The sequence below is a fragment of the Lissotriton vulgaris genome, chromosome 5 (assembly GCF_964263255.1).
Source record: "Lissotriton vulgaris chromosome 5, aLisVul1.2, whole genome shotgun sequence".
In the NCBI taxonomy this organism is placed as follows: Eukaryota; Metazoa; Chordata; class Amphibia; order Caudata; family Salamandridae; genus Lissotriton; species Lissotriton vulgaris.
In genome coordinates, this window is record NC_141693.1 from 114,684,876 (window position 1) to 114,698,459 (window position 13,584).

General features: G+C 46.3%; 1 protein-coding gene across 1 annotated transcript in view; it reads right to left on the reverse strand.

The window, feature by feature from the left end:
- The window catches only part of INPP5E (inositol polyphosphate-5-phosphatase E), a 323,326-nt gene that overhangs the window by 42,280 nt on the left and 267,462 nt on the right, over positions 1-13,584 (reverse strand). The gene's annotated exons all lie outside the window — the stretch shown is intronic.

Here is a 13,584-nt window from a genome sequence, read left to right on the forward strand (position 1 = left end):
CTAAGCAAAGGCCCCCTTATCCCTATTTGCTAACATTGGGCACCTGCACTCTGCACCCGGCCGCCCCAGTGCTGCTGGTGGTGGTGCAACATGAGTGCCCATATAGACCTTGGGGAACCTTGGTCCTAACCCACAAAGCTCATACTCGTTAGTTGAGTACTTACCTTCAAAACTGATAACCATTTTCCGCCCTTAGGAACTAAGATTTCGGGCCTAAAAATGTTCTAAGTGTGGGGCTGTTAATGTATGGGGAAAAGTGAACTCAATTGCAGTAATTACTTTGTATGTAGAGATCCTAAGGTGTGGCATCTTGGCACACTGACCCTTGTACTCAAAGTAATGTAAAGTAACTCAAAGTAATCTGAAAATGCTTACTGTATGATCCAAACTGCATTTAAAAATGATACAAACCTGTAACAATTGTAATTTCAAGTATAACTGCATTACCTTGAACAGTCTTGCATTTTGAAAGTATATATTACTCACCTGTGCCCAGTCCTGCTCGGTTCTAAAGTAAAACAAAAAGTATATATTTTTTATACTTACTTCATTGGTCAGGATTATTTCTCTGAGTGTGTGTATCAGTCCTTGATTGATTGAGTACAATAAATGCTCAACACACCCTCTGGATAAGCCTAACTGCTCGCCCACAATACCACAAATAGAGCTGTTAGTACTTACCTAATTTAGCCTTGGCTATACCTCTGGGGACTCCTCGGACAATGTGCACACTATATCTTACTTTGTTATAGTATATACACAGCCAACTTCCTACACTAACTCATTCTCATTTTTACTTTGCTGGTAGAGTCTAAAGCGAATGAGAACATGAGGGGGCAAGGCCAAGCAGCTGACCAAAATGGCAAAGTAGGATTGCAGATCTGCCGACATCCCTGGTAATCCTAACCACTCCTGAGCTCCTACATGACCATTCTTTTCATGTAGTCCCGAAGAGTATTGCTGACCACAGCGGGAAGCCAATTGCTGCAGCTGAAGAGACCCAAGAGCCATATTTACAGCCACTGTGCCGCCATCCTACAGCAAACCCTCCGAGGCCCAGTGAGGTGCTGGGGGCCTGCTGCCGAGATGCTGTTGAGAGGACCTGACTGAAGGGGAGCTGTAGAGTGGTGCCGCTCAACGAGGGGCCGGGATGATGGGTTGCTGTGCCTGGGCCCGGCCGAAGCCCCGCCAAGGGAGAGACAGTGGGTGCAGTGTAAGACCAGAAAATGGACAGTGGATATAAGCACCAAGATATAGCACCAATCTCGTATCGACCAAAGGTAATAGTTATTTAGCAAATAAGTTCAGTGTGCCACTTGCAAAACTGATGCCCTCTGTCCAAGGGCACCACACGTGAAACAAGAGTCCAAAATGATTATCACCAAGTTTTTGGGCACCACTCAAATGTAATACAGTCAATTCCGGTTTCTCAGAGTCCTCTTCCAAGCAAGAAGTCTTGATATTTACTCAATTCGTATTTATTTTCTTATAAAAATTTGTCAAGAGAATCATCAGCCAACGCGTTTTGTTCTGAACACCAGAACGTCTTCAGGGCGTGTGTGATTGTGAACACCATGTACAATGATTTCCACAGATGTATATTGGATCCTTGCTAAAATCGAAAGATCAAGTTGGTGTCTTTCGATCAACAATCTTATTCTTATATAATGTCTGAATTAACGTAACTGGATAAATATGTCTCTCCCTTCAATTGTCGATTAATCTATTCTTCAAGGGATTAAGTTAGAGGATATGATAGTCTGACATCAATTATTATTGCAGTAGAAAGCCTTATTCAAGGCCTTAGAATCTGTAGGTATATATTCTCCTTAGTATTCCAAATAATAATCCAACACAGTATAGTCAAAAATCGTGATGCTTGTCAAAATTCGTGATAATAATCACAACCACTGCAACAGGACCATGTACGCCCATGCACCAATCTGTTTCACGGACCGGGACCTGTTTGAATCTCGTCAGTGGGTGCAGTGCCCTGCGGTGGCTGAGGGCCGATGGTGTGGAGCCAGTGGGGTGATGGAGGCTGGGCCTGCGGAGTGCCCACTACAGAGAGGGGAGAGCCGCAGGGTTTGGCGGCGGTGCTGGAATTCTGTGGCTCTACTGAAGATCGCAGAGCAAGGAGGTGAGTCTGGCCTGTATTTTCCCAAGAGGCCCCACTGTGACAGGGACCACGGGTGAGCCTGGGTCCGGCTAGGCTGTTATGCTCCCCCTGGCCCCGTGATCTCACCTTTGATTAATTCACCTGTGCCATCAGCCACATTTACTCAAGAGTTAGTGTGCACCCTGATGGACACCCTCACTCAGCAATCCGGACACACGCACACCCTGGACTACTGGCCTGCATACCCTCTGGCCGCCTGGGATTATTACTGTGTCATTTTGCCTCATGCTCGATGTTGCAGCCCAACAGTGAGGCATAGACTGGTGATAAATAACTATTAGTGGCCAATACCATGGGCATCACTGCCCATGGTATTGACAACCCTACCCCCCTGGGAAAGGTGATAGAGGGGAATCAGACTTGTTGGGACGTATTGGGGATACCACCTTGGTCGCACCGCATGGAGACTAGGACTAGGATACTGGTGGTGCTGTGAACATCATCCCTGCATATCGGAGTTGAATAAAATGCCATAAAACGTCCCCCCCCCCCACCCCACTGTCCATCCCGCCCTCCCACGCCACCGCCCCCCCCGACCCCCACGCCACCTCTCCCCCACTGGGTTTGAATTATGGTGCGCGGAGACCCCAAACAATGCCACTTGACCTTCTATAAAACCAAAGCCTCAAGTGCTACACCGACGGCCACAATGGTGGAAGGAGTGGGGGAGCCCAAGGCCTCTATGGTGAAGTTGACTGGAACTGATGCGCTTATGGCTGAATTGCGATCAGGATTCCGTGCATTGGAGGGCTGTTTCAACGTCCTAGACAAGAGTCTGGATGCAATGGGCGAGCGTATAGACGGCCATAAGCACAGAATAGATGCTGCTGAGGGCAGGATATCAGATCTTGAGGACGGGGTGACACAAGCCACGAGGAAGATTGAACGTCTAGAAACATTCTTGAAAATGATAGCTCTAAAAAACGAAGATTTTGAAGCGAAGGGCAGATGGAATAATATCCGAATTCTTGGACTTCCCGAGATTACAAACACTGGCTGGCTGGACCAGTTTGTGAAGAACCTGGTGGTAGACCCCTTCGGAAGAGAATACTTCACATCTACATTAATGGTGGGGACGGCACACCGTTCTTTAGGACCGAGGCCTAACCCCGGATGCCTGCTGATGATACTGCTCATCGCCCACCTACTGAACTTCAGGGACCAGGACCCAGCCCTGCACCTGACGCAAGAAAAGGGACTGCTCAACTGGTAGGGCTCCACATTGACCTTTTTCCCCGCAATGGCAATGGTCTGGGAGGCCCGATGGAAATACACAGGAGTTAAGGCTACACTCCAGAACCTGGGCCTATGCTACGGAATGATATACCTCGCCCGGCTCTGGGTGGACGTGAATGGCAAACCACGCATCTTTGACAACCCCACAGAGGTGTAGGAATTCTGCTGGCTGTATTCTGTGGAACGTCCCCGCCGAGGCGTGGGTCACCTGGGTGCACACCACCGGCTGCTCACTCTGATGCTGGTGTGAACCTCGTCTCAACAACATAATGGGCTGCACTGCAAAGAGAACGAAACCGGTCTGATGAGCGGATACTAGGAGTACTGTGCAGGAATCTGGAAGATACTACGGTAGGCAATACTGGACTCAGAATGTGGCAAAATATGATGCTTCTCCTTAGAACACAACTCTGTCACACGCTCCCTCCTCGGTAGGGGAAGAAAGCATGCCAAGATTTGGGGAGGTATCCAGACCACTGCAGTCACCCAGGTTCTCTCGCCAGTCCGGCTTCTCAAATTGGTCAGCTAAAGGGTCCACAGACCACTCCCAGTCCTCCTCACCCTCCTCTGGTTGCCAAGCAGGGCTGAAAGGAACACCAGGGATGAACAGAAGCACAAATGTGCCTTCTGGTGCTGGTTCAAGTGTCAACCGAAGTCGGTCAGGCGCCGTGTCCAAGTCGGGGGTGAGGCTGGGGTCGGCGCCAGCCGAGGGCACGACCAGCGCTAGGGGCATCACTGTCGGGATCAGAGGCAGGGAAGGTACCATGAGGTGGACCGGCATCGATCCGGATCCAGGCCTGCATCGAAGTCCTAGGGCCCCCAGCCAAGTCCACTTGGCCCAAATGTGCACCGGGAGAGACGGGCTGCCCGGAGATGCTGTAAAGCGCTTTGTAGAAAGCTTGTAGCTGGGCAGGGGATGCTCCGGCACCGGGAAAAGGAGGGAAGCTCTGAGCCATCCCTGGAGCAGGCTCCGAAGACGGAGCTGGAGAGCGGAGACGCTCTGGGTCCTGCTTCGTGTCAGCTGACCGATGGGGAAAAGGCAAAGAGCGATGCTGCATCTTCGCCGGCTTCTTGTGCTTCAAATTAGCAGAGGATCTCGACGACTTGGATGACGAATGATGGTGGAGGCTCCGTGACTGGTCCAGAGACCAGTCACGGCAGTTGGAGCAGGATTTCGGGTCGTGGTCGCACCCCAGGCACCAAAGGTACACGCGTTGGCGGTCCGTAACCGACATCAGGCAGTTACAGGCTTCGCACGGTTTAAACCCAGCCCGATGATGGGACATCCATCGTACACCAGGAGTTGAAGACGCAAAAAAGAAGTTGACAAAAGTCAAGAAAAAACGTAGTAAAAAAATTACTAAAGGGTTAGCTTTCTCCGGATCTGTGTTAAGGCTGGCGCAGAAAAAAAAAGAACGGACGTCAGCACGCAGGGGTGGCGTCTAAGTAGACATAACAATGTCATCCTGGCAACCACTACCCCGACGACGACGGCAGAGTTGACAGACACCAACTACTGACACACAGGGGTACTGCAAAGAGAAAAATTCTCTAGATCCAGTCTGATGCCTGGGGGTAGTTCTAAGGTAAGGAATATATACCTAACAGTCTCTTTCAGATAGAGTGGGTACACTGCCAGACAGAATTTCATGGACCAGGTGGCTGATTCAATGAGGACTTTGAATGTCAGTGATGTTTGTTCTGCAGCTTCCTTGCTCAAGTTGAGCATGAACTTGTACTCTCTACTACACTCTCTGACAGCAAAAAGATGTACTGGTTTACCTTGTTCCAGAGATGAGCATGCAAATAACCATGAAGATTAAGTAGTTAATTTGTCTGAGAGAGAGACCACTGCAGTTGTGCATTTTCTTCACAAGGCGCCAGGCACAAGGATTACTGATTCCGCTTCTTGTATTGCATTTAATGTTTTGGAGATTGATGGAATGCCCGAGCACTTTTAAAGTCATGCTGCCTTATCTGGTTTTTGAGCCACGGCTTCCATGTCACAGACAAGGAAGCACGCTCCATGTCAACTGCCACCTACACAATATGGAGCTGAGGTCAACCAGGGGGTTGGAGGAGAAGTCAAGAAATAGATGTACTTGCTCAGGTGAGATAGTGGCAAGGACCTATCACCAGAGATGCTGTGCTTAGCTCCTCAGTGCAGGTCTGTTCAGTCATCTACGGGAGCAAACAGACGTAGCCGCTTGGATCCTACCCAGTGATGGAGAATCGTTTGACCACTCGGTACAAGAGACCAACAGCACCAGGCTTAGGAATGAAAGACTCTCTTAGCCTAAAAAGGTTCTTACTTTTTTGTGTATACTCTTATCGATCTGCACATTCCTCACCTAAACAACTGCCTCCAGGCACCGGACAGGACATTAACAGAGCCATTTAAGCTCTACCCCGGCACAACAACCTCATTTCCTCTGTTCCTTTTTTTGTTTTTAATTCTATTTATTTGGTTCTGTGTAACAAGAACACATGTTCGCAGCTCAGCTAACACAATGCAGTACATAGAATCACAAATTATGTTTGCAAGGACAGTGAGTACGGTGGGCATTTCCACTACCTGTCCCCCATTAAAACAACAGATGGCACAGCAGTGTGTCTATGTTAATTTTGAATATTGTCCCGCACCTCCTGCCAGGGGCCCCAAACCTCACTGTGTTTTCACTGGAAGTCACAGGCTTTATTGACTGCATCCTAGGCGTCCGTGGACCAGTCCACCACTAATCCCACTGTCTCTGAACCCCATAGTTTTACAGTGTTCTTCTAGGCCATTATTAGGGCGCATTACAGAATAGCAACGGGTATCGTGGTATTGTTGGATTGTCCCATAGTCCCAGCATTACCACACAGGCCTTCAGTTGTAGCTAAATTCTGTGTGACAGTTCTCAAATTACATTGTACAGTGTCCCAAAAAGATGCAAGACATGGGCACGCCAAAATAGCATAAAGTATTGTTCCTGGGAGATTACATCCCCATAGGCACCTATCATCTTTTATTTTCACTGTTTGTACCAGTCTGTTTCTAGGGTAATATGCTCTGTGTAGAATGTGTAGTTGCACCAACGGAAACCCTGACCTCACCACCAGCTGCATTTGGTAGCTACACATCTCTGCCTAGTCAGTATTATCTATATCCCCCAGGTCTTGTTCCCGTCACTCTCTAAGTTTCGCTAAGGGCAGATCATAGATGTTGAGAAGTGTACGGTAAACCTGCGATATCGCAGGCCGGTGTAAGGGAGTCATCAGCACTCTTAATTTGAGAGGGGGCCACTCTGCCACATTAGTAGGTTGTGTTTTATTATGATCAGCTGTGATGCCCAGCGATACAGCTGTAAGTCCAGTACTGCTATACCCCCTCATAAGGACTACATGTAAGAGTTTTGAGTGTTATTGTAGGTAGCTCCCCATCCCAAAGGAGTGTTCTGGCATCTACCCACACAAACAAACTGTCCTGTATTTGAAACAGTGTGATCCGTGGAACGTACAGGTATTAAAATAATAATTTTGTAGAGAGCTGCCTGCCCCATTATTGACGGTAGAGCTTTTTGCAATGTTCAACATCAGACTGGTATTCAGCCAGATGTTTATCCAGGTTTTGACACCTCAAATCTGACCGGTCTCTGGTGACATAAATTTCAAGGTACAGGAACCTGGTGCCTGTCCACTGTTTAGGGCAGACTCAGGTCTCAGACAGGTTCCAGTCTGTGAGGGGAAATACCTCTGAATTCTGCTAGTTTGTATTCACACCTGAATATGTCCCAAATATGCGCAATATGTCAAGTATTCTGGGAATTGATCGCTTTGGATCCAAAAGATGAAGTAGGATATTTTCAGTAAACAGGGAGATAACATCCTCCCATTTGGGTACCATCTCAGTCCTTTGCGTTACATCAGATCCAAAATGGCAAATGTTAAATTGCCAAAGCAAACAGTAAAGGGAAGTGGTACAGCCTTGCCTAGTACCTGGCCCAGTGGAGAAGGTGGAAAAAGGTGGCAACAGTGTACAGTTCACCCTTACTCTGGTGATAGGATCGTTATATAGCAGGTTAACCCAGGACAGCAATTCTGCGCCAAAGCCCATTCTGGAGGACCGCCATCAGATAATGCCATCTAAGTGAATCAAAGGCTTTTCCGCATCCAATGAAAGTATTACTGCATGTTTTCTTAACCATGAGGCTCTGTACAAAACACCACACAAGCGGTGCAGGATCAGTCTGTTCGATCTATGGAGCATGTTGTTCTCTTCCCCTATCCTCCCTTTCTCACCTACTCTGTCCCCTCCCCTCTACGCTCCATTTATTTTGCCCTCCATGTTCTTTAAATGTTTCCCATTGAGACAGCTATTTGGCCAAAGCCCGGTGGAGCTACCTGATGGCTATAGAGGAGATGGGTTTTGGGACTTCCCCCCCGACCGTCACCTACCCAGCCGGACTTTGGGCAGACTTTCCTTCGTCTTTCTGCTGTATCTCCCTCACATCCCTTTACCCTTACCCCATCCCTATACACTGCACTTATCTCATTTTCTATGCTCTTCTAATTGTTTGTCTAGCAACTGATGTATATTGGAACCAATGTAATCTTGTGGAACCTCATGTAAAGCGCTCAGATACCTCCCGGTCTAGCCAGCACTATATAAAACTCTTAAAATAAACAAACAAATAAATAAATAAATAAATCACGATTGGTCTAGGTCTATGAGCTGGTTGAAGACTTCGTACAGTCCAGTGGCACGTATTTTGCAAGAATCTTCGTTTCGATATTCAATAGAGATATAGGTCTGTAGGCTGCTCACTTCTCCACTGACTTCCCACTCTGCATCTCCGAAAACTATTGGCTGTGCAGACATTTTCCACGAGAGACTCCTCCTTTTGAGCCTTGTAAAACATCTGTGTAAGTGGCTCACAGAGGTGTCGACCAATGCATTTGAAAAACTCTGGACTTTTTAGTTTTGTTATGGCTTCCGTTACCTCCAATGGTTCTAAATTTTTCTCAAGTTTTTCCCAATCTTCCAGGGGCATGGTTGGGAACGGTAGATCCTCCACAAATTGTGTCAGTTGGTCAGGGGTCCAGTTGCCCCAGGCAGGAAAGAGCTTGGTTATGTAGCCTGCAAAGGCCTCAGAAAGGTCTGTGGCAGGATGCGCCCTATTTCCCCGGGCACTACGCACACCCCACACCTATAATTGTCCACCTCTCTTTAGACCAGGAGTTCTTGTTTGTTATTTCCATGACTTTAGTGGGGGAAAGGAAGCAGATGAGTTTTATAATTCTATGCAGTGTAAAAAGAATTAAAGAGAAACCTTATTAATGTGACAATGATCAGTCCTAAGAAGGGGGAAGCAGGTGGGATCAGTGAGGGGTCGGTAGGTAGAGTATCCACAAGAAAGACCATTAGATAAGGTAAGAAACTTGTTCTTTTGATGGACCCTTCTACCAGCAAATTCCTAACCTCTTAAATCAACACCCAAGCAGTCTCTCCCTGGACATGGTAAAGAGAAGATGGTTAAATCAAAAAAAACCTGGAGAACAGATGTTCAAAATGGACATCCCTGTAGACTTAAGAACCAGGCAAAAATGCTTGTTGAGCGTTTGCGCCGAAGAAAATGCTGCAGCTCGACAGATGTCAAGGACCGGAACACTACTGTACAGCAACAACTGCCTTTATCCTGGTGGGATGGGTCCTGATGCCAGCAAGTGGCTCCTTTTGGCGAAAGAGTAACACAATGCCATCTATATGGAAAACATCCTCTTCTGAATCACACTCTCCTTCTTAGTACAGGCACTGCAGATACAAACTGATCTGGTATTCCCAGCTCCGAACCACATAAAAGTTGAGAACTCTGGGGGATCTGAGCAGTGGAGCCTCTCCTTCTACTACACGGGACGATTAGATGGATAGAAAGTTGGCAGCGTGATCTACTGCCCCAAGTGAAACGAGGTGACCACCTTCATAAGGAATGCAGCCTTTGTCCTGAGAACCAGCTTATCCTCTAAGAAATAAGTAAAGATAGGACGAACACACAAAGCCAGCTGCTCAATAATTGACTGAGGTGATCGCAGTCAGAAACACTGTCTTACTAGTCAAAATCAGGAGTAATATCGGTTGTAAACTGAATAAAACACATATGATTAACCACTTTCTTGAATTGGGCTATATTGAACAAGACTTTGAATGGTTATTGAAAAACGTTTGGTGGATCGTTCCACTTCAAATATTACCAGCCAACTGCTAGAGAGAGAACAAAGATGGGTGTGTAGACCTCATACATATGTTTGGTTTGACTGCAGGGATCCCATGGCGCCAAATAAATCACCAGGAAGAACACTGGATGCTTTTGGGACTTAAAGACAGGGACTCCTAGTGGCATAGACAACTGACGGAAGTGTTTTGTTTCCTGCCCAAAAAAGGTTTTTGATGCTACTGTGAATCCTTTGTAGAACAATCCATTAAACAACATTTTCCTCATCTGTACATTCAAGTCTTCATTTACTTTCACAATACAGTAACAGAGGTATTATTTGTTACATGAACTTATAGTTCTTGCACGTTATAGTCCTTATGGCTGTCTCAGGATATCTTGATATGCATTCTGTTTGACATTGGGGTGAATATGAACCTCTTTACCCTTCTATTTTAATGCTCTGATTTTTGACAATGACACACCTCTTATCAGAGTATTTTGAATGGGTCTCTGGTAAAGGGGACAGCATATAGGGAATTGCTGCGGATCTTTGGTTACATTTCATAGCAAGGTCTTCCATTATCGTGTTGATATTCCAAGCAGTGTTTGTTACAGAAGGAGATGGAGCAGCTAACCAAAGCTATTGATACAGAGGTGGTCTGTGTATTATGTAGGTGACGTCATGTGATGCAACGGCAGCTACGCCATGACATCACATGCACAGGGCCCGCATACCCGGAAAAGGCTCGGAGTTCTGGATAGTTTAAAACTGGGTTGATGTTCTGCTGTGAGCAACATGCAGAGGGAAGGCGGTTTCTAGGTGCGTGGGCCAGCATCTACAATTGACGAAGTAAGCGGGCCACTTTGTCCAAGCTGCATTGCACTTTATTTTACACACATAAACTCTGTCTCTATTTTAACAACGTTGAAGAGTATGGCATGACTGCTCTTTCTGTATTTCTTTTCAGTGGTGGAACTACAAAGGGGTGTTCCTCTCTCCCTCTATGTGGTCTGTCACCTCCGTAAAGGGTAGGTTAGGATCAGTGTTCTACTTTTCTACTTTAAAAGTCAAATGAATACACTCCAGGGATTTTTTGCAGCATTCTTTTTTGCCAAAAAGGTGCAGGTATGCAGGACATGGATTTCAGTTTTGTCTTACTAGGAAGTACTGGTTTCTCGTCATGTGTAAGCATTTTCTTTTATCTTGTGTGGTTGCCACTATCCCTTGCACAATATACAAAGTAGGGCAGGGTGAATCAGTGCTAAGGAGCCCATGTCCTGAGGAAGGCCACTGGCCAGTCTGGTTTTCAAGTTGGCCGAAACATGTTTATTTAACACTGTAGGAGTAATTGGCATTCCATAACAATTGTTTGCTCTCTTTAGAAGCCATTTAATTTTTATAAGGGGGACCCCATATCATTTTTGTGGTGACTCCCTAGGTAATTTTAAATTCACTGTCTGGATTCTAACTGTTATCTATTACAAATATATAAGAACTCCCTATTTTGGTTGAGACCATTCGGGCAGAAATGTGCCTTGAATGTGTCAGGAATCAATGAAGATGCACACCTCTAGTTGTGGCCAAGGGTTCCCGTGTCCGAATCAAAAATTATCTTGTCAGAATGCTTGTCACACTTGTGATCTTCTCATTAAAGGGGAGTAAATACTCTTTATTAAAATATATGCTTTATTCTCCTCTATGAGCAAGGTTAGTTCTAGAACCTCAGTGGTTTTCTTCAAGACAGCTATATGTGACACCACTTCCTCCAATCAGGGTACTGCCAAACACTCTAAATCAACTTTTAAGGAAATATCCACCCTGCTGGGGCTTTGTACGGCCAAATAGTTCCCAGCATCTGTGCTTCCAGGAGGCAGAAGGTTATCCACCTTGCTACTGTATCATCATCCTGGTGGAAAATGTCAGGTATCTGTATGGCATCTGAACCTGACAGAATAAATCCTGCATCCTTTCAAAGCATTTGTACATAGGTCGAGGTTGAAGTATAGAGACTTCCCCTACAATCTCCATGCACGCATTAGGATGGCTACACAGGCCCACTGGTGTGGGGGGTGTAACTCACTTGTGAAAATCCAGTCAGGCAAACTTTTGGTCCCATGGAACCCAAGGGCGCTTTAGAGAGACCCTCGCAGAACAATGCAAGCATCGCCTGAGTGAAGGCTGTGATTTAAATGAGGACTGGAAACTCTGAAAAACTGGAGCAGGCAATCAGTCCGGGGCCAGAGTCAGCATCAGGTGACATCAAGAAGCTTAGGATCTGAAGAGCATGACATACGAGTACCCCGGGGATGACCGGGAGATATACCTAGTGAGCCAGAGAGTCATCTCAGAGATAATCTTTGGTGCTTTTAGTTCTTTTCTCCGCCGTGCCAAAGGTCTTGGAGGATTTTGTGATTGACAGCAAATGGGCTGACCCAGAGCAGAACTTGGATCTAAAACAGCACTGAACCTCCAATCATCATGGGCCTGCACAATAAACATCTTGGCCTCCTACCTCCATAATAGCGGGTGTGTGCCTACATTGCATTTATTACATGACCTGGAGCCCAGGCACGACAAATACACCTCTTTTTGGGGCGGACATTATCTTATGGCAGGACTAGTACTGCTTAAAAGAAATGTGTTACTTACCTGTAACTGCAGTTATCCAGTATTGGTGTCTTTCAGAGATTCACATGCTTGAATCATTCCCCATCGTCGAGACGGGAGTCTCCGGTACATAGAAAAGTAATGTCCTATAGACATATATAGAGAAAAATAGGCCTAAGGGCCTCACCTTAGTAGCCTATCCATGTCCTTTTGTAAAAAGGAAAAAACTCCAGAAGGTAGCCAATCAGCTATCACCTCCCTCTAGAACCTTCCTGTCAGGAGCCTCAGTCTCTCAGATTTTCGTACGCACCAAGCTAGGTAGGCGTAATACTATTAGAGAAACAAGTGAGTCCTTCCAGGGGAGGCGGGAGGGTTGGATGTGAATCTATGAAAGACACCAATACTGGATAACTGCAGTTACAGGTAAGTAATGCATTTCTTATCCAGTATTTTGGGTGTCTTTCATAGATTCACATGCCTGAATCAGAGTAGCAAGCAATACACTATGCACATTTCTGATGGAACAGCATATACCAGTCTTTAGATAATACATATCATGCGACTATGAGCCATCAATAAATAACAAGAAATAAGTAAATAAATGTGCATACCAGCGAATGATGGTGGGAAGGAGGAAGGCTCACCTCATTGGAATAGATGGCGAAGCACAGCCTGACCCACTGCTGCATCCTGCATCAGTTCCATATCCAGGCAATAGTGTCTGGTGAAGGTATGTGGCGACTTCCATGTCGCCGCTCTGCAATTGTCCAGTATTGGCACCCCAGCGAACAGTGCAGCCGATGTAGACACAGCTCTTGTAGAATGAGCTCTTACTTTTGAGAGCAATGGCCGTCCGGCTCGGTCGTGGCAAAAGGCAATTGCCGAAGATATCCATCTTGAAATACTTTGTTTGGAAAGCGGCATGCCTTTCCTTGGCCTACTAAAAGCGATGAATAGCTGATTTGTTTTCCTGAATTGTTAAGTTTTGTCAAGGTAAAATTTAAGACACCTTTTCAGGTCCAAAGAGTGCAGAGTTATTTCAGCTGCAGTGCTGGGATTTGGGAAGAATGATCGGAGGACTACAGGCTCATTTAAATGGAAGTCCAACGGGACCTTAGGAATAAACCGATTATTAGTTCTTAAAACCACTCTGTCTTCCTTAAACTGCATGCAGGGATCTTGCATGGAAAGAGCCTGTAGTTCACTGACCCTTCTTGCTGAGGTCAGTGCCAGTAGGAGGGCTGTTTTCCAGGAGATGTATTTGACGTCTGCCCTGTGGATGGGTTCAAAAGGGTGTTTCATCAATTGGTTGAGTACCACATTGAGATGCCATGTTGGTGGAACCCTCCGTGGCCGAGGAAAGGATC